Source organism: Peromyscus maniculatus, chromosome 10, assembly GCF_049852395.1.
Source record: "Peromyscus maniculatus bairdii isolate BWxNUB_F1_BW_parent chromosome 10, HU_Pman_BW_mat_3.1, whole genome shotgun sequence".
NCBI classification, from domain to species: Eukaryota; Metazoa; Chordata; class Mammalia; order Rodentia; family Cricetidae; genus Peromyscus; species Peromyscus maniculatus.
In genome coordinates, this window is record NC_134861.1 from 52,223,847 (window position 1) to 52,246,225 (window position 22,379).

A 22,379-nucleotide genomic window follows, 5' to 3' on the forward strand; every position below is an offset into this window, starting at 1 on the left:
TGGAGAAAGGGAAATGTGTCAGAATACATATTTTGAAAAAAATTGCAATAAAAATTTTAGAAGGCAAAAATATTATACAAATTTTTCTCAGGGTGAGGCTCACACATACATTATTTTGTAATTTCTAAGTGATTTAATTTATAGTGTCCTACCTATGTAATCTATCTATTTCATTTTACAAATACAGAAAAAAGTAAAATGATGCTAATGTTAAGCTCCTAATTCTTAGACAGATAATTTTTAGTACCCATAGCCACTAATCTCCAATATATTTTCTAATTATATTCCTATACATCCAAAGGTATGTGGTAAAGGAATATACCACCTACCATAAATACATACATATATATAAAATATCTATATATGTATATATTAATATGTCATATGTACTAAAATATAGTATATGTATTATGGCTATATAAATAAATAAAAAGTAACATATATACTCATATGCTTGAATGTTGCTGGTTAGATTTGTTGTTGTTGTTGTTGTTTATGTGACATGTATCTGAGAGAAACAATTTAAAAAAAGCAATTTTAACTTGGGTCCATAGTTATATAGTTTTCAATTCATGGTCATCTGGTCCCATTGCTTTGTGCCTGAAGATGGGATGAATAGCAAAATACAAGAAGCACAGCAGAGCAATACAGTTCACTTGATTGTAGTGAACAGAGAAGGACTTAGGTTAGGAGCAGGGACAAGATACTTTCTTTAACCCAGGTTATGTCTTTTTCTGCTTCTCAATAATGAATCCATCACTAGAATAATGCATTAGTAATGCCAATGATTCACTGTTCAATCAACTCTCTATGGTTGGATCCACCAGTATGAGATCAATTTTTTAATCATGAGAGTTTTGGGGGACACTTTATAATCAAAGAAGTATTCTGTGTATTTAGTGATGTCTCTTGGTTATCTTGGAACACAAGGTAGGATAATGTAATTGGTTATTAAATACAAACAGGCAATCTAAATTTTTTAAGGATCATTCTTGAAATGTGTCTAGGAAAGCTATCATAGTATTTAAAACAACTTGTTCAAACTTCTGCTTTCATATGAATACAAAATATTCTATGATTTATACTACAAATAGTCTATGGCTTATAATGATTTGACTTAAAACATTAATTTTTTACACTATTGCAAAAATAATATATTTCAATAAAAACTACTTTTTATTTCTAAGAACAAAAAATATATTTTGTCACACATGGAATTTGAAGAAACCTCAGCTCTTAGTATATATAACATCATACAGATAAACTGTCAGTACTATAAGCTTTATATTAAGTCTAACATTCAAAATTCCATAAAATAGAAACATTTATTTAATTTTTTAAGATAGAATCTCATGTATCTGAGGTTGGCTTTAACTTTGCCAGGTAGCCAAGGAAAATGACCCAGAACTTCTGATCTTCTTGCCTTCACCTTCTGCATGCTGAAATCACAGGTCCATAGGAACACACTAAAATTATTTGATGCTAGGCATCAAGTATAGTGCTTGTACATGCTAAGCAAGCACAACAGCAACTGAGCTATATCCCAAGTCCCTAAATGTGTTTCTCACTTATGAACATTTTGATTGAATTATCTTACTCTTTGACAAATACTTAAAAATCAATACCTTCATAATCACAAAATTAAATTTATCAACATTTATCTACCATGGTAATTTCCCCTAACTATGTTATGCTTTCAAAGGAATCTGAAAATATTTTCAAAGGTAAAGGTCACAGAAGTATTGCTCTAAAATGTACCAGTTTTCAACAGTACTTCAATCTTTTAAGCAAAATTGTAGTTGATTTTATAAATCACTGCTGTATTGCAGAATAGAAAAATTAAAAAAAAAAAAGAAGAAGAAGAAGAAGCACAGCAAGTTCTGTAGGAACAAATAAGCATCATCTTCTGCTCTTTTAAGCATCCCTTCCAAGCGCTTTCCAAGTTCAGCCTGTTCTTCTTGGGGGCTTGTTTACACTTGTTAGAGAATAGTTACCACCTACAGTGCTCAATCCAGCCTTTAAGTGTGGAAGGGCAGCTCCCCCTGACTATGACACTTACAAGAGCCCCACTTGGCCTGGAGCGATTCTCCTGGATGGAAGTCAGAAAAACAATCTTCAAAAAACCAAAGTGGCCATGAGACTCCAGCTCAGGAGAGGAATTGGTAAGGGGATTAAGTGGAATGAAAAGGGATTTTGAGCCTCAGCATTGTAGGATCCCTTACTTACACTTGTTAAACAATAAGAACGTGGCAACCTCCTGGAGTTCTTAAACCTCAGTCTTAACTGTGAAGTCTGATATCTTAGTTACTCCTTGGGATGAGTAATATTGGTTTAAAAATTGTCAGTCAATAGAAGTTGCTTTTTAAGTACGATCAGTGAGTGACACTTGATTTTTTTTTCCCTATTGCAGGAGAAAAATGCCATTCTTGTCTCTCGTTTTGACTAAAATCTCATCCAGTGAAAAGTGTCATAAAAAAGAGAAGATAATAAAAAGCCTAGTGGTGCTGTCATTCTTTGCTGTCTTTTACAAGGATGTAGAAGAGAGGCTCAAATGTTCCTACTTCTCAGATGCCTTTCAGAGAGAATGGCTGTTAGGAAAATGCAGCAGACAGCCAGGCATCGTGGGTACATCCTCCCTTTCTTCCTCTCGTAACCCTCTTTGGTTGTCTTCTCTTCCTCCCTTCTTTCTTTCTTGACTCCATTCCTTCTTTCATGTTTCTCTTTCCTATGGAACAACAAGAGACATTTTTCAGAACCTCTACCAGCACACTAAGGAGTTCCCTATTCTACTCAGGTGTAGCTGATTCTTTATTTCACTATAGAAAAATTTTCCATGATGAGCGAGTGTGAAGCATAGTTGGAGTTTACTAAAAGAAAATTTTTAATATAAATAAAAATATAAAAATTATCTTAGAATTTCTGTTGTTGCAATACAATACCAAACCAAAAGCAACTTGGGAAGGAAAGGGTTTATTTGGCATATACTTCCATTTCACAGTCCATCACTAAAGGAATTCAGAAAAGAAACTCTAGCACGACATGAACCTGGAGCAGAAGCAGATAAAAATGTCATAGAAGAATGCTGTTTACTGTAGCTTGTTCAGCCTGCTTTCTTAGAGCACCCAGAACTACCAGTCCTTAGACATCACTGCCTACATTGATCTGGGGCTTTCCACATCAGTCATCAATTATGAGAATGTGCTTCTCGCTTATTCTGAGGCCCATCTGGCAGGGGACAGATCAATTAACATTCTTCCCAAAGTAACATTAACTTCTTTCAAGTTGACATCAAACTAGCCATCACATGGTTTACAAAGAATGTTGCTGAAGAAAATATATTTAAGATCATGGGCATGGATTTATCTAGAGAGAGTCCTACTCAACTGTCTTAGTACTAAGTATATATATAGAATTTTGGAAGTCTAGCATTACTGTGCCCAAAGAGTTTATAAGGAACTCAACTTGGTATCTCTTTTCGCATTTTCCATAAGCAAATTTCTCCATTGGTTTTTGAGGTATCTTGAATGAGATTACAATCTACTGAAATAGAAGCATGGGCTGCAGGGATGTTCAAGGTGGTAGAGAGTGTCTTGTACTAAAATTGGGGTATCTTGCAAAACTACAATAAAGTTTCTAGCTGAGAATGTTAAAAGGCCACATAAGGTTTTAAATATGATTCACTACTATTTTTACATTTGTTTTAAAAACATTTCCATATAAATGGAATTTTGTCTCCATGTAGACAATCCTTGCATAACATGCTGATATTTTTGCTAAAGTTCTTAACTTTCAGCTGGCAACAGACTCCAATTAGACTTATCAGGGGGAGACTCCTTTTTATTCCCTCGTACTTTAAGTTGGCCTATCTATACTGTCTCATTTCTTTCTTTATTGTCCTTTTTCTTGTCTACAAGAGATTCTTATTTTTAAATTCTGATAATAGACAAAATCTTCAATTTCACAGTCAGTTGGCAAGTACTTTGTGACCTGTAATCAGTAACTGAATGAAACAGATGCAGAGACCTAAAGCCAAACATGAGGCAGAGCTCCATGCATTCTCCTGAAGAGAGGGAGGGAGGATTATAGGAGATAGAGGGGTCAAAGACATCACAAGAAAACCCACAGAAACAGCTCACCTGGCTCATAAGAACTCACAGAGTCTGAAACAACAACCAGGGAGTGCTGTGGGATAACACTATTGTACACTGATTTAATAAAATGCTGATTGGCCAGTAGCCAGGCAGGAAGTGTAGGCAGGGTAAGCAGATGAGGAGAATTCTGGGAAGAGGAAGGCTGAGTCAGGAGTCATCAGCCAGACACACAGGAAGCAAGATGTGAAGGCAAAACTGAGAAGGGTACCAAGCCATGTGGCTAAACACAGATAAAAATTTTGGGTTAATTTAAGTGTAAGAGCTAGTCAATAATAAGCCTGAGCTAATGGCCATATAGTTCATAATTAATATAGGCCTCTGTGTGTTTTTTGGGGTCTGAGCAGCCGGGCGGGACACAGGAAAACTTCCAACTATATTTAGTGCTCACCACCAGGCATTGACCCATACAGATGTAAGGAAGTTTAAAGATTCTGAATGTATAGAAATGGAGCCACACTGGGCTTCCTAGTCTCACAGTTTCGTGCCAGCAGCAGTGCAAACTCATCTCTTGACAGCCGCCTATGAGATGAAACTGGCTGCCAACCACCATGAGCTAAATGGCATGGCTGCAGATTTCTGCTGTAGTACACAGAGACATCTCCAAGTCCACAGTGTGTTTTGTGATGGATTTAGCCATTGCTAGTACAAAGAAAAAAAAAAGGAAAGAAGGAAAAGGTTTGGGGGCTACATTCTAATGGATAGAAGCATAGATCCACTGCTTCACAGATTCAGCCATTAGCATGGTTCCCCCACAGCTGGAGATAAACATAGTACTGCCATGTTGGAAAGCTGAGGTGGGCTAAGCCAACAGCCAAAGCTGCCATTTCAGTCCTAGTAATGCTACAACTTAAGGCAATAGATTCACAATAAGGCAGATTCAGATGTAATCTTTAAATGGTTTACATTGTATGTAAAAATGTATGTAGGCTTGGAAGAGAGGAAAAAATGAATATAGACAGTTATATAAAGAAATAACTTAAAAAATAAAGTCTTTAAAGAGACAGTAAAGGTAGTATAAAAAAAGCCAGGTAAAGATGGATATTACACAGAGAATCTGGATTGTGTTGTCTTTGATATTTTTAACTGCAGAAAGACATTTGTAAGGCTGTTTAGTTAAACCAATATGTATATTTTAAAGGTATTTTGACTTCAAAACTTGGATCTAAGGATATGTTGCTTTGGAAAGGAGGCCCTGTTTTTGTTTCCACAGGAAGCAAGAGGCTATGGATTTGTTCCAAGTTAAGATGGATCAGGTTTGATCAAGCCAGACCTCCTGAACCTTAACAGATGGTACCTATCAACAATGGTTATAGCCTGCCTTCCCAGGACTTGAATGTTATCTCGAATTTCTCAGGAAACCTATAAGACTATCAGCCCCACCCCCATCAGCAGGAAGTAGTCTAGAAAACTACACCCACATTCCCCAAATCTGGATTATGGATATTTGTCTTTGTTTAGGTTGTTGGTTACAAATTGTTTTCAGTCATAGACAATCTCTTTGTTAAAGAAGAGAGGGGATATAATACAGAAATACAGGATAAGATATGATAGGAATAAAGGGTAGATTATTGAATCTACTTTTAAAGAGCAACAACTTGTTTAAAAATGATTTACATTACTATGGATTTTAGTTTATTGATAGAAATTTAAAGTTAATTTTGTTATACTGTATGTATATTTCTACTCTTGTTTAAGGTATTATGTTTGTGCAGCCCACTTGATATTGTAATGTATAATTAAGAAATACATATGAATAATTAGTCTTCTATGATAATCAACCTTATAGTTATGTTAGTTAACCTTTCTAGAAATACATAGGTATATTTCAGTTAGGTAGGTAATCTTAAAACACTTCAAAGACCTACAAAAGATGGCATTTAAATGTTTTAAGAACTTAGACTTTTCTGGACAATGAGACATGTGTGCTCCTGGCAGCACCAAATACTTCAAGGAAGATGATGAGCATTTAAGAAACTCATTATGGGGTTTGCTTTCTTTGTGGCAAAAGTTAGCCACTGGGCCAAAAAGGGCCCTTGCCTTGACTGCTTGACAGGATGTTGTATCAACTGGATGTGCAGGACAAATAGGAAGGAGACCACTGAACTTTGCAAGGCAAGATGGTCCTTCACATTCCTGCTTCACAGAAGAAACTTCCAAGCATTCTACAGGACACAGAGAGAAGTGACTGAGAGACTTTAGGCTGAAGAAGCATGCCCCAGTGTTGCAGAAGAACTTTTGGTAACTGTTCAGGTAGCTAGCTGTCTCTGTCATTCTAGATTTTTCAAAGTTACAATGCTCTTTCTGTTTACTTAGGTAGTATTATATCCTTCTGAGGTCTTTGATGTAGTTATGATAAAAGATAAGCTAGACATGAAACTTTGAACTCACAAATATATGAAAGATAGAATATTTTCTTTAATTTTGCCAAATACAAATAGACTAGATATTGTAACTGTAATTCTGGCTTGAAAACTGTTCTATTATATGTAATTTTACTATGTTGAAGTTAAAACCTTCCTGTATGATTAGACAGAAAATGGGAAATGCTGTGGGATAATGCTATTGTACACTAATTTAATAAAATGCTGATTGGCCAGTAGCCAGGCAGGAAGTATAGTTGGGACAAGCAGATGAGGAGAATTCTGGGAAGAGGAAGGCTGAGTCAGGAGTTGCCAGCCAGACACAGAGGAAGCAAGATGTGAAGGCAAACTGAAAAAGGTACCAAGACATATGGCTAAACATAGATAAAAAATTACTGGTTAATTTAAGTATAAGAGCTAGTCAATAATAAGCCTGAGCTGTAGTGGGAAGTTATTCCAGCTTTGTTCTGGAAGTTCCAACCCCCATTGAGGCTTCGGTAACTATCACCCCTACAAGGCAGGGCCAAGGGAGGACTCTGAAGACCCGAGATCTGGATGTGCTGCCCTCTCTTCCTGTTTTGGACCCTGGACGCTAGTAGTAGACCGAGGAGAGTTCTCCAGAGAACACCTCGGGACTGTGCTGTCTTTCCCAGAACCTGCCACCTACCTATCCCTTCATTTGTAAGTTAAGCCATTAAATAAATCTCCCTTTTAACTACGTGGAGTGGCCTTAATAATTTCACCAATACTGAGCTAATGTCTATACAGTTCATAATTAATATAAGCCTCTGTGTGTTTATTGGGGTCTGAGCAGCTCTGTGGGCTACAGGAAATTTTTCAACTACAAGGGAGACTGCCTGAGATTGAACTAAGCCCTCTACATATATATGACAGTTGTGTAGCTTGGGCAATAGATGGGACTCTTAACAATGGGAGCAGGAGGTGTTGCTAATCCTCTAGCTGGATCTTGGAACCTAGTCTTCACACTATTTTGCCTTACCCAGACTAAATACAAGGAGGTGTGCTTAGTTTTAGTGCAAGTTGATATGCCATGCTTTTTTGAGGAAGGACTGACTCTTACTGAACATGCATTTTAGGTGGAAAAATTATTTTATTTAAAATTATCATTTTTCATTTCAATGACCTCACACTCTCACATGATTAAAATTTGTAAAGTTTATATTTTCTTTTATCTATTGAATCAAGTTAGTTTTAGGCTCCAATTTACTCCTTGAATTGAGGTAGAATAAAATACCTGAACATATTCTAATTTCAAAAATCCTTGGAACAGTTTCCTTTTCCTGTATTACATTAATTTTTTCAGCATACCGTATTGTAAAAATATCCTTCATCTAATTTTTTTATTATCAGGGAACACTAGAAGACAGATTGGAACATGGGCATCTATTTATGTGCTTAAGTTTATGGGAGGAAAAAGCCTGAAGGCTGAAGCAAGAAGTCTGTGATCACATATCAAAAAGACAAGGGTTTTAAGATCTGCAATAATCAGTTTACATAGTTATCTGGAATATTTTTTTTTAAAGCACAGTGGATCTTGTCTTTTTTCAGGTCTTGCTTACACAGTAAATGAAGTAAGTTGATGAGATTTCATGGGTATATCATTTTGATATGTCTAGGACAGCCAATCTCACTGTATACTTTCTGCTTCTCTGGCTATAACAATCTTTCCATTGATTCTTCCTCAATAGTCTTGAATTTATATACACACAATTAGCATTCTAAGGACTGAGCATGTTGTAGTGATATATTTAGGAATTAATATACATGTGTATGTAACAACAACTAAAGAATTAGAGGCCATGAATTAGAGAGACCATAGGTAGTAGTACATGGCAAGGATTAGAGGGAAGGAAGGGAAGAAAGAAAATATTATATTTTTTAAAATTTTGAATATTAAAGTAAAATAACTAAATACCAGAAATAAAAAATAATTAAAAATGAAGGTGGATGTAACAGCTAATACTTTTAGTGTTATATTTTTTCAAGCTATATTAACTATTTTAAGATTTAACTTTAATTATTTGTGTATGTTTGTATCTGTATGTGGTTACATATATATGAACATGCCCATGGATGGCAGAAGAGGGCATTGCATCCCCTGGACCTGAATTTATAGGTGGGTGTTAGCTGTCTGATGTGTGTGTTGGGAATAGAACTTGGTTTATATTTTTTCTCACTCAATAGTCATTTCTTTATTATGTAGATAATATAGATTGCTTTCATAGAAAATATGGTATTACCAGTCAATTGATCTACTATATAACTTCTGCCACTACATCTATTCTTTTTTTCTTTAGAGATTATGAACAAATTCACAGTAAGTAAATACACAAAACATGTTCAGGTTTAATGTAGGATTTGGTAGTTTTATAATATAGTGTTTGAGAAAACCTTTAATATACCTGGTCTAACATAGAATTCAGGTATATTGAACATATGTGTGAACATGCCCATGGATGGCAGAAGAGGGCATTGCATCCCCTGGACCTGAAGTTATAGGTTAGTGTTAGCTGTCTGATGTGTGTGTTGGGAATAGAACTTGGTCCTCTACAGGACCAGTGAGCCATCCATTCATCCACAATGTTAAATAACTTCTCCATAGTTGAGAACATCTACTTTCATTTTCAGATACTTTGTTACCCAAATTCCTTTAGTGAGTCATTGTTGTAATTATGAATTGTCCCAGAATACAACATCTTCCAAAGATACAGCTTAAGCTCTTTCCCATGGTCCATATAAGAAAGCCACCTTCTCTCAAAGAAATCTCTGCTCTGACTCTGTAACTGTATATGAGATCCATGTGTTTCTTCTCTAAGATTTGTGAGATTTTAATAATGGATGTTTTCTTGTAAAGAGATGCAGTTCTGATGCCTAGCTAACATGAAAGCCTAAAAGGGCTTTCGGAGAATGGCACACAATGTGATAGTTGTTCTTGGGGACTGTGTCTTTTTTAATGTGGAAAGTGCCTTAGATAGGAATAAAAATGAGTATCTTCAGAAGTGTTAATCAAAGTACCAGCATCACTTGTTTACTTATTTGTTCAGCTCTTCAAAGAACCTTTGTTTAGTTCCTACTGTGCTAATGACAACTCTGATGAATACAAAGGTAGCAAAATCACATTGATTCATTACTTTTTTCGTGGCTCATAGAATCCTGTGACAAGGAAGTGATCAATTAGATTTCTAAAGGTAATTATCAGAAACACTGAAGAAATTCCCTCTCTCTCCTCTCTATCTTTCTGTCTCATTCTCTCTGTGTTGGCATTTAGCAATAAGAAGGTATATCAAAGAGACAAATGATAAATTGATTCAATATAATTTGTCAAATAAGTAAAAAATCATATAAAAACAACTTACAGAAGAAGCATGCAATAGACTAAACACTGTGAATATATATATATATATATATATATATATATATATATATATATATATATATATATCCTCCTACAGATGTTAATATTTGAGTAACCAAATCAATATTTAAAGAATAATTTTAGTTCCTTGAAAATTAAAAGTCTATCTTTCACCACAACTTGGCACAGATTCTTCTGATGTGAGGGTAATAAAGATTATAGCACATACTTTCCCCACATATGATACCTTCCTTACCATGAGCAGGAAGAGGAGCTTTCCTTTTGAGATCCATTTTCCTACAAAGCAAGTTCTAAAACCTAGGAGACACTTAATCACTTCCTTAAATGCAGATCCTCACAGCCCCAATTTTAGAGGTGTTCTTTCTGTACCTGGAAGGAAGAAGCTAGACCGTTTTCTAGGGAGCAATTGCATATTCAGGTCTTGCTAACTTTCCGAATTTGTTACCAAGAAGTATATTCATTTCCTCCAATTGCATTTCCTCAGCAATGACCACTCTTTCTGTAGTTCTAAGCTCTCCACATAGATCCAAGTGTAGAAATGCACAGATTTCTCAACGGCTTTCAGATTTCATTCCTATAACAACTGTCCTGAGAAGTTGTGCTGAGCACATTTTGTTCTTTTTCATTGTTAATGTCTTCAGTCACAGATTCATCAGCCTCAACTTTCATCTATGAAAGAGATGCTTCACGGTTTTCCCTAATAGATTTTTTTCTCAATTTTATATTCCTTTCTGATTCAATAGTCATTTCTTTATTATGTAGATAATATAGATTGCATTCATAGAAAATATGGTATTGCCAGTCAATTGATCTACTAGATAACGTTTGCCACTACTTCTATATTTATTTTCTTTAGAGATTACAAACAAACTCACATCAAGTAAATACAAAACGTGTTCAGGTTTAATGTAGGATTTGGTAGTTTTATAATATAGTGTTTGAGAAAACCTTTAATATACCTGAATTCTATGTTAGGCCAGGGCTTCTCACTCCACAAATAAGCAAAGACAGTGGATAAACAAGAGGAAATGATGGCATTGCGTAAACATGTTTTCCTTTCCAGTTCTGTGCTTAGAATTCCAAAGACCTCCTAGTAAGCTGGGATGGCCCACATTCAATGTTAGACATATTTATACTTCAAAGGAATCTAATATAATGCTCACAGTCTTTTTTATTTTTATTATTAAGAAATTTTCTATTCATTTTACATACCAACCACAAATCCCCCTTTCCTCCCTCCTCTGGGTCCCCATCCCCCCCCAATCCAACCGCTATTCCCTCCTCCTCCAAGACAAGGTCTCTGATGGGGAGTCAGCAGATCCTGGTACATTCAGTTGAGGCAGGTCTAAGCCCCTCCTCTCTGCACCAAGGCTGTTCAAGGTGTTCCACCATAGGCACTGGGCTCCAAAAAGTCTGCTCATGCACCAGGGACAGATCCCCATGCCACTGCCTAGGAGCCTCCTAACCAGTTCAAGCTAAACAACTGTATTGCCTATCCAGAGGGCCTAGTCCAGTCCCATGGGGCTCCATAGCTATTGGTCCACAGTTCATGAGTTTCCACTAGTTTGGCTGACTGTCTCTGTAAGTTTTCCCACTATGATCATGATGTCCCTTGCTCATAGAATCCCTCCTCTCTCTCATGTACTGGACTCTTGGAGTTCAGCTAGGTGCTCAGCCATGGATCTCCACATCTGCTTCCATCAGTTACCGAGTGAAGGTGCTATGATGATACTTAGGGTATTATCTAATCTGGTAACTGGAGTAGGCTAGTTCAGGCAGCCTCTCAAATATTGCTAGTAGTCTAGGGTAAGGCCATTCTTGGGGGTTCCTGGGAACTTTCCTAGCATCTTGTTTCTCCCTATTCCCATGATGTCTTCATTTATCATGGTATCTCTTTCCTTGCTCTCCCTGTTCCAGCTAGAACCTCCCATTCCCTTATGTTCTCATCCCTCGTCACTTGCCCTCCCCCATTATCCACCTCCCACCCCCAGTTTGTTCATGTTGATCTCATCTATTTCTCCTTTACTGGGCAATCTGTGTGTTCCTCTGAGGGTCCTCCTTGTTAGCTAGCTTCTCTGGAGTTGTGGGTTATAGTCTGATTTTAATTTGCTTTACATCTAGTATCCACTTATGAGTGAGTACATTCATGTTTGTCATTCTGAGTCTGGGTTACCTCACTCAGGATGATATTTTCTGGTTTCATACATTTGCCTGCAAATTTCATGATATGATTGGTTTTTACTGCTGAGTAGCACTCCATTGTATATATGTGCCACATTTTTTTAATCCATTCTTTGGTTGAAGGCCATCTAGGTTGTTTCCAGGTTCTGGCTGTTGGAAATAATGCTGCTATGAACATAGCTGAGCATGTATCCTTATGGTATGGTTGAGCATTCCTTGGTTATATGCCCAATAGTAGTATAACTGGGTCTTGAGGTAGATTTATTCCCAATTTTCTGAGAAACTACCACACTGATTTCCAAAGTGGCTCTACAACTTTTCACTCCCAGCACCAGTGGAGGAGTGCTCCCCTTGCTCTTCATCTTCTCCAACATAAGCTGTCTTCAGTGTTTTTGATCATAGCTATTCTGACAGGCCTAGGATGGTATCTCAGAGTCATTTTGATTTGCATTTCCTTGATAACTAAGGTGGTTGAGCAATTCCTTATATGTCTTTCAGCATTTGCAATTCTTCTGTTTAGCTCTGTACCCCATTTTTTAACTGGATTGTTCAGTATATGGATGTCTAGTTTCTTGAATTCTTTATATATTTTAGGATCAGCCCTCTGTCAGATGTGGGGTTGGTGAAGATCTTTTCCCATTCTGTAGGCTGTTGTTTTGACTTACTGAACATCTCCTTTGCCCTACAGAAGCTTCTCAGTTTCAGGAGATCCTATTAATTGTTGTTCTCAGTGTCTGTGCTACTGGTATTATATTTAGGAAGTGGTCTCCGGTGCCAATGCGTTCAAGACTATTTCCTACTTTCTCTTCTATCAAGTTGAATGTAACTGGATTTATGTTGAGGCCTTTGATCCAATTAGACTTGAGTTTTGTCCATGGCAATAGATATGGATCTATTTGCAATCTTCTACATGTTGGCATCCAGTTATGCCAGTACCATTTGTTCAAGATGCTTTCTTTTTCCATGGTACAGTTTTGGCTTCTTTGTCAAAAATCAGGTTTTCATAGGTGTGTGGATTAATCTCAGGTTCTTCAATTTGATTCCACTGGTCCACATGTCAGTTTTTATGCTAGTATTAAGCTGTTTTTATTACTATAGCTCTATAGTAGAGCTTTAGTTGTAGCCAGAGTTTTCCTGCCTTGCCCACAGTCAGGACAATTCTTTGTCACCTGCCAGCCCCACAGCCGCTCAGACCCAACCAAGTAAATATTGCTTACAAACTGTATGGCCATGGCAGACTTCTTGCTAACTTTTCTTATATCTTAAATTAATTTATTTCCATAAATCTATACCTTGCTATGTGGCTCGTGGCTTACTGGCATTTTCACATGCTGCTTTCCTGGTGGGCAGGTGGCAGTGACCCCTTCTGCCTTCCTGTTCTTTTATTTCTCCTCTCTGTTAGTCCCGCCTATACTCCCTGCCTAGCCATGGCCAATCAAGTTTTATTTATTGACCAATCAGAGCAACACATTTGCCATATAGACCATCCCCCAGCACAGCCAAGTGCAGACCATCTCAGACACCTGCACTCAGGCCCATGGTCCTAATCATCCTCTATGCAGACCTGCTGGGTAAAGCCACGAGGAACCTAAGAATGGGCTCCCACAGGACATACAGAACATCCCACAGCATTGAGGTCTGGGATCATGATGCCTCCAGAGGTTGCTTTATTGTACAGGATTCTTTTACCTATCCTGGGTTATTTGTTTTTTCATATGAAGTTAAGTATTGTTCTTTACAAGTCTGGCAGAATTGTGTTGGGATTTTGATGGCAATTGCATTGAATCTGTAAATTGCTTTTGGTAAGATTGCCATTTTTACTATGTTAATCCTACCCATCCATGAGCATGGGAGATCTTTCCATTTTTTGATCTCTTCTTCAATTTCCTTCTTCATAGACTTAAAGTTCTTGTCATACAGGTCTTTTACTTGCTTAGTTAGAGTTACTCCAAGGTATTTTATATTATTTGTGGCTATTGTAAAGAGTGATGTTTCTTTGATTTCTTTCTAGTCCATTTATCATTTGTATGTAGGAGGGCTATTGATTTTTTTGAGTTAATCTTGTATCCTGCCACATTACTGAAGGATTGTATCAGCTGTAGAAGTTTTGAAGTCACTTAGTATCATATTGTCTGCAAATAGTGATAGTTTGACTTCTTCCTTTCCAATTTTTATCCCCTTGATCTCCGTTTGTGGTCTTATTGCTCGAGGTAGAACTTCAAATACTATATTGAATAAATATGGGGGGGAGTGGACAGCCTTGTCTTGTTCCTCATTTTAGTGGAATCTCTTTGAGTTTCTCCCCATTTAATTTGATGTTGACTGTTGGCTTGCTGTAAATTGCCTTTATTATGTTTAGGTATGTTCCTTGTATTCCTGATCTCCCTAGGACCTTTATCATGAAGGGGTGTTGGATTTTGTCAAAACCTTTTCAGCATCTAATGAGATGTTCATATGTTTGTTTGTTTTTTCTTTCAGTTTGTTTATATGATGTATTATATTGGCAGCATTTCATTTGTTGAACCATCCATGCATCCCTGGATGAAGCCTACTTGGTCATGGTGAATAATTTTTTAATGCATTTTTTGGACTCAATTTGCCACTATTTTCTTGAGTTTTTTTTCCCTCCCATCAATGTTTGTGTGGGCGACGGGTATGTAATTCTCTTTCTTTGTTGCATCTCTGTGTGGTTTGGGTATCAAGGTAACTCTAGTATCATAAAAAGAGTTTGGTGATGTTCCTTCTGTTCCTACTGTGTGGAAAATTTTCAAGAGTATTCTTGTTAGCTCTATTTTGAAAATGTTAGAATTCTGTGCTGAAACCATCTATCCTGGGCTTTGATTTGTTGGGAGACTTTTAATCACTGTTTTTGTTTCTTTAGGGGTTATTGTTCTATTTAAATAGTTTATCTGGTCTTGATTTAACTTTGTATGTGGTACCTATCCAGAAAATTGTCCATTTCTTTCAGATTTTCCAGTTTTGTGGAGTATAGGCTTTTGAATTAAGAGCTGATGATTCTCTCGATTTCCTTATTGTCTGTTGTTATGTCTCCCTTTTCATTTCTGATTTTGTTAATTTGGATGTTCTCTCTCTGCCTTTTGGTTAATTTGGATAAGGTCTTGTCTACCTATTGATTTTCTCAAAGAACCAACTCTTTGTTTCATGGATTCTTTGTATTGTTCTCTTTGTTTCTATTTTATTGATTTCAGCCCTCAATTTGATTATTTCCTGGCTACTGTGAATGTCTTTCTGTATGCCTTAAATATATGTTGCTCTGATTGGTTGAAAAATGAAGCCATTTGGCCTATGTCAAGGCAGCTTAGAGGCAGGTAGGAAATCCAAACAGATAGACAGGAAGAGAAAGGAGAGGCAAAGAAGAGACTGCGAGCCAGCCACTGCCAGGAGAAGAAGAAAGTATTGGTAAGCTACAAGCCATGTGGCAAACTATAGATTTATAGAAATGGGTTAATTTAAGATACAAGAGCTAGCTAGCAAGAAGCCTGACATGGCCATACAGTTTATAAGTAATATAAATTTCTGTGTGTTTACTTGGGTCTGAGAGGCTACAGGACCTGGTAGGACACAGGAATACTCCAGCTATATCTGGTGACTATTTCTCCTGGGTGAGTTTGCCTCTTTTTGTTCTAGAGCTTTCAGGTCTGCTGTCAAGTAATTAGTGTGAGATTTCTACATCTTCTTTATGTGGGCATTTAGTGCTATGATTTTTTCTCTTAGCACTGCTTTCATAGCATCCCATAAATTTGGGTATGTTGTACATTCATTTTCATTGAATTCTAAAAAATGTTTAATTTCTGTCTTTATTTCTTCTTTGATCCCTTGGTGATTCAGTTGGGCATTATTCAGTTTCTATGTCTCAGGGAGCAGCTGTGGGTGGGTTTGGGGGAGGTGGGGGTTGTGGGTTACAGGGTCTGGTGGGGGATGGTGTTATTCTGACCTGTCTGTAGGACACCTGTCTGCTGGCCTGAAACTGGGACAGCAATGGGTGGTAGTGTGGGGGTACAGGGTTGTGTCCTGGGACCAAAGCCTACAGACTGAGGTGTTTGGCTATGAGAACAAATACTCACCTTTTAGTCCAATTGGCACTGGCAAGCTCTGCCTCCTACAGTCTGTTTTATCACTGGCAATTCTGTAAACAAAATGTAGATTTCAACAGGGGACTATTGAGGAAATACTGGAAAATCAAGCAGGTATGAAAGAGTGTGTAGAAATACCCCCATCGCCGAAAAGGCACTTTATTATTTTGGCTATAATGTTTTCTGTATATTGCTTATCTCTTTTAATTAAGACATAGCAGTAATCTTTGAAATATAACTAGGGTTAAATAGTTCACCATGTATATGATCAACATTTTACTGGGTTAATTAATGGGATACTGGTCTGCTGTGAGAGCCAGTTTTACTAGGTCTCTCTACCCCCTCTTTCTCTCACCATGTGATATCCTAAGCAGTCTTCTAACTATACCAGCATGAAGGTCACCATCAAAGGTGGACTCAATTTATGTCAGATCTCTGAACTGAAATAAAGCTCTTATCTTTATAAATTTCTCAATCTATTTAAAAGAAGAAAAAAAATAAACAAAACAAAACAAAAACCAAGAAAGTTTACAAAGAGACAAAAAGAGAGAAAATAATTGAGACTTCATCAAAGTGTTATCACATGGACTTTTTTTCCTGAAGAAGGGTTTCAGGGATGCTGAAGACCTGACAGAGGTCTCACACACATATATTTTATTGTCACGCAAAATAATAGCCGGGCGGTGGTGGCGCACGCCTTTAGTCCCAGCACTCGGGAGGCAGAGCCAGGTGGATCTCTGTGAGTTCGAGGCCAGCCTGGGCTACCAAGTGAGTCCCAGGAAAGGCGCAAAGCTGCGCAGAGAAACCCTGTCTCGAAAAACCAAAAAAAAAAAAAAAATAAAAAAAATAATCATTATGATTTAATATCACTTTCTAAATATTATAAAGAAGCATGTGTGTGTGTGCGTATGTGTGTGTGTGCGCGTGCGTGCATGTGTGTGCGTGTGTGTGTGTGTGTGTGTGTGTGTGTGTGTGTGTGTGTGTTTGTGTGTGTGAATGTACCTTCCAAGAAGGAATCATGAAAGAAAGCAGAAAATATGCATGAAATTCCTTTTCAGTATCAGTGGATAGCAGTACCTATGTATTTTCAGTGACATTATGTGATACCTCAGTAAAACCCCCAACTCTATCCCCTACAGACAAAGAGAAGCTTAAACCAGGATTCGTAAGTGTAGATATGAACTTAGACCCCTTTTCCCCAGGTGGCTGTATCTGCTACAGGGACTTTGGAAAACACAGTCAGGATATTCGACCAAAAGACTAAAAAGGGAGACAGGTTAAAATAAATTATATGGTCTGTGCTTTAAGAACTAGCCTCACAAAGAAAGGGGAGTGCTCCTTCCAACCTCCCTGCTGTGAGTGAGAGATTTAGAAGAGCCTCCCTGGAGGCTTGTATACTTAGACAACACCTTACTTTTGCATTCTGTACCTAAAGTCTCCAGTGGCGGCTTTGGGGACTGTGATCTAGGCACAACAAGACCCTCACTCTATTGTCTCAAAAAGGGGGCCTTAGACAAAGATATCTCAATATAGATAGACCCAGGCCAGTTTCAAGTCCCCAGAAATGATGGCGCCAGTCCCAGGAACAAAAGAACAGAGTGAGGATGTCTGATGGTAACCAATTAACCATGAGATGCCCCTCTCCAAAGATAACATGACCTGACCCCGGAGAGAAGTTGTAAAACTCCTGACAAGGCAAACAGACAAGCTCGAATAAGATAAAGTCCAGGCCCGGGAAAAATTGGACCAATCAAGGATGAACCCGTACTAACCCCCTCCCCTCTAAGAAATTTTATGGGCTTTGCCTATAAAAACTAACTTCCCCAAGAAAGAGGTACTCCTCCCTGCCTCACTGTATTGGGTGTAGGAATGAGTCCCTGTCTAGACTTGTATCTGCAGAATAAACCTTGCTGTGCATTCTGGACATCCAAGGTCTTTGGTGGTCTCTTTGGGGGGTCACAATCTGGGCATAACAATTACGATATCTAAGAAAAATGCACTAAAATAAGAGTACATTTGTTGATTTTTTTTATTTCAATTTGCTTTGTCTTAGAACACATTTTTCAGCTTGCTTCTTTCTGCTTTTATTTCCTCAGCTGTCACTTGTTCTTTCTGTTTAGTTCTTTGTACAGTTTCTCAAACTATTTACATAATAAATACCATTTAAGACTTCCTTAAAAAACTTGACCATGTCAGGCATGCTATGAGTACCAGACACATAGGAATAAAATAAGTTGTGCTCATTCAGCTCCTATTCCTCTAGGAAAAGACAAACAGCATATCACACACTCATAAACAAGTTAAATATGTCCTGCATTCAAACATAATACAGTTTTGAAAAAGTGTAACAGGAAGAATAAAATTTAAAAATCAGAGCTTCTTCTAGACTGGACTATATTAGAGGACTGTGTGGGTTAGATTTATTAAAAAGTTGATACCTGAGCTAAGATACGAAGAAGGTAAAACAAACTGAAATGTCCAATTGCAAATCTAAGATAGTGCTCCAGACAGGAAGTTCAAGGCAAACAATTGCCAGAGGGTGGAATGCACTTAATGGTCAAGGACAGGAGATACCAATGAGAAGGAGTGCCCTGAATCCCAAGACCAGGGGGCTAGTTGACAGGTATCTGGAGAGAATGTGTAACTGGCAGCCAATCAAATTGTACCAGAGAGACCTTAGTCAATAAAAGTGAAGAGAACTTCTGGTTTAAACCAAAGAGAACACTTCTTAAATGTTGAACAATAAATAACATAATCCAACAAATTCAAAATTCATATATGTATATTTTTTCACAAACACCTTATTTCTATAGGCATGTGTATTTAAGATTGTTTCTTCTCTTAATACTTTATCTCTAATACTTCATAAGAGTTTCATAAAAGTCTTAAAAAAAGAAAATTCAATTTTAGTTTCTTCTTTTTACCCTGAACAAAAGACCCTCAAACTCTGAATAGCAATTAAGAATTGGAAAAAAAAAAACCCACAAGGCATGCCAACTCCTCATCCTATCTTTAGTTATAATGTCAGGTGATAATGGAGTTTTCTTATCAGTAGCTAGTTTCAGTTGAGATTGTTATTTTTAATCTTATTTCTGACTTTCTTTTGTCTGATGATAGCGATGACTTTGATTCACCCTTTGGGAATTTGATCATTCAGGTGACAGCCATCACATCCAAAACAACACAGCTGACAATGAGGAACACTGAACACAAATCTAAACCCCGAGTACACCATGATTCCCAGAAGGCATTATGACGTTTGGTACAATGAGCAGCACAGTCACTGCTCTGTATAGCTTTGGAAACTGTAGGACCATTCAGAGCTTCAAAGAGTCATTTTGAATTTTAAAGGTGAATAGAAAGTCATGCAAACAGATGGGAACTCTGATTCCACACCAGCCCTGAATCCTCCATTGTGGAATATTGTAGATGGAGTTTTCCTGTCCTGACTGTCCACTCCCCATTCCCAGTAGCTGCTTCCAAATTAACACACAGAAGAATTAATTATAAATGCATGGTCAATAGCTCAGGTTTTAAACCCATATTCCTTATTTACACTCTGCCACATCATGTGGTAACTTTATTAGCAGGGCATATTCATCTCTTGCTCCCTCTATAACTTGCTGGTACCTCCTGACTCTGCTGTTTTTCCTCCCAGCAGTCTTCTAGTCTGGCTCTCCTGCCTAACCTTAACCTGAATATTGGCAGTCAGCTTATTTATTAAACCAATCACAAAGACAAATCTTCACTGTGTACAAAGGGGTATTCCACAGTAGAATATTTGCTGAATACTATTTCCCTAATATCATAGGAAAAGAAGCTCCTCTTGAGGCTATGGGAGTAGTCCCAGTAAGAAAATAACTCCAGTATACTGAGGTAACAGGAAATGGAATAGGAATTTGTCAATATGGATACATTTGAATATTACTACTGACTGTATCAGTAAATTAAAAAAAACACAAAGAGTGTTATAAAGATTTTCAAAGTAGAGGAACTGGGCAAGTGGAAAAACCTTGCTGTTAGACTGAATGGCAAGATCTGTACTAAATTCTGGAAAGATTTTGAAGTTCTTCATCTTTCTGTTTTTTCTGATGTATGCTGATGAAACTATTTTCCTCACCAATATTTTTGTTTCAAATACTGTTTATATTTATTTTTGATGTGTATGACTTATATTGAGCCTTTTATTATTTATATAAAGGTATTTATTTTATTTTATTTTATTTTATTTTATTATTTTATTGAGACAGGGTTTCTCTGTGTAGCTTTGCGCCTTTCCTGGATCTCACTCTGTAGACCAGGCTGGCCTCGAACTCACAAAGATCTGTCTGCCTCTGCCTCCCAAGTGCTGGGATTAAAGGTGTGTACCACCATCATCCAGCATGCTAAAATATATAGTAGGATTAGCTTCATGGCACTTGCATTTTGTTTGATAGCATTATTAAATAAATCACTACATTACATGTATAAATATATATGAATCTTTATCTACCTAACTATATATTTAGTTGTAGACTGTGATATAATGGCAAGGATAAGATAATTTTTTTTATGTTTTCCATTTATGGAGTACTTCTACTGAAAAAAAAAAACTCTACAATTTGAGTGGAGCAATGCATAAAACAACGTCTTGTTGAGGACTGGGGAAGACTTACAGGACCAATTGCAGTAGATTCGAATAACACATTTTTTTTTTCAGAGTGATAAGAACTCAGTAGGAAAAAGTGGTGATTGGTAATGAGCAGAGAAGTCAATGGGGACCTGCAAATGTTGGGGTATGAAAGTCAAGGAATTCTAAGTGTTTTTCTCCCGTTAAGAGAAGCCACTGAGAACTTGGTTTGGAAGAATGTCGAGTACACCCACAATTTATTTATTTATTTTTATTGTAGTCATTTTGTAGTTTTCTTTTCTTTTTTATTTTTCAAAATTTTTTTAAATTTTATTTTATTTTATTTTTCAATATAATTTAATTCTATGTATCAGCCACGGATTCCCTTGTTCTCCCCCCTCCTGCCCCCCTCCCATCTTCCCTAGGCCACCCCCGCTTCCCATCTCCTCCAGGGCAAAGACTCCCCTGAGGATTGAGATCAACCTGGTAGACTCAGTCCAGGCACGTCCAGTTCCCTCCTTGCAGACTGAGCCAAGCGTCCCTGCATAAGCCCCAGGTTTCAAACAGCCAACTCATTCACTGAGCACAGGACCCGGTCCCACTGCCTGGATTTCTTCCAAACAGATCAAGACAATCAACTGCCTCACCTATTCAGAGGGCCTGATCCAGTTGGGGGGTCCTCAGCCATTGGTTCATATTTCATGTGTTTTCATTCATTTGGCTATTTGTCCCTATGCTTTATCCAACCTTGGTCTCAACAATTCTCCCTCATGTAAACCCTCCTCTTTCTCGCCAATTGGATTCCCGGAGCTCTACCCTGGGCCTAGCCGTGATCTCTGCATCCAGTTCCCTCAGTCATTGGATGGGATTTCTAGCATGACAGTTAGGGTGTTTGGCCATCCTATCACCAGAGTAGGTCAGTTTGGGCTGTCTCTCGACCATTGCCAGCAGTCTATTGTGAGGGCATCTTTGTGGATTTCTGTGGGCCTCTCTCGCACTTTGCTTCTTCCTGTTCTCACGTGGTCTTCATTTACCATGGTCTCCTATTCCTTGTTCTCCCTCTCTGTTCTTGATCCAGCTGGAATCTCCCGCTCCCCCAAGCTCTCTTTCCCTTGACCCTTGCCCTTCATTACCACCACTCACGTCCAGGCTGTTCATGTAGATCTCATCCATTTCTCCATCATTGGGTGATCTCCGTGTCTTTCTTGGGGTCCTGTTTTCCAGGTAGCCTCCCTGGTATCCTCCTATGAGTGAGTACATACCATGTTTGTCTTTCTGAGTCTGGGTAATGAACCATTTGTAAAAGATAAAATGAGGTATATGTAGATGAAGGACAGGAAATGAGAGACCACTTGAATGATTTCATTTGCTACATTTATATCAGATGGCAGCTTTGACTGAATTGGTATATGTGGAAAACAGTTGCATATCAGAGTTAATTTGAAGACTGAGAAACTTCAATGCTATTTCCAAGATGTTTTGCTCCCAGTCACTGGAAGAACTTAGAGCTAAGATAAGGAATGTTCTGAGGGAAATTGTTTTGAGTTGGATTGGAAGCTCAAGGTAATATTTTATTGTACATGTTTC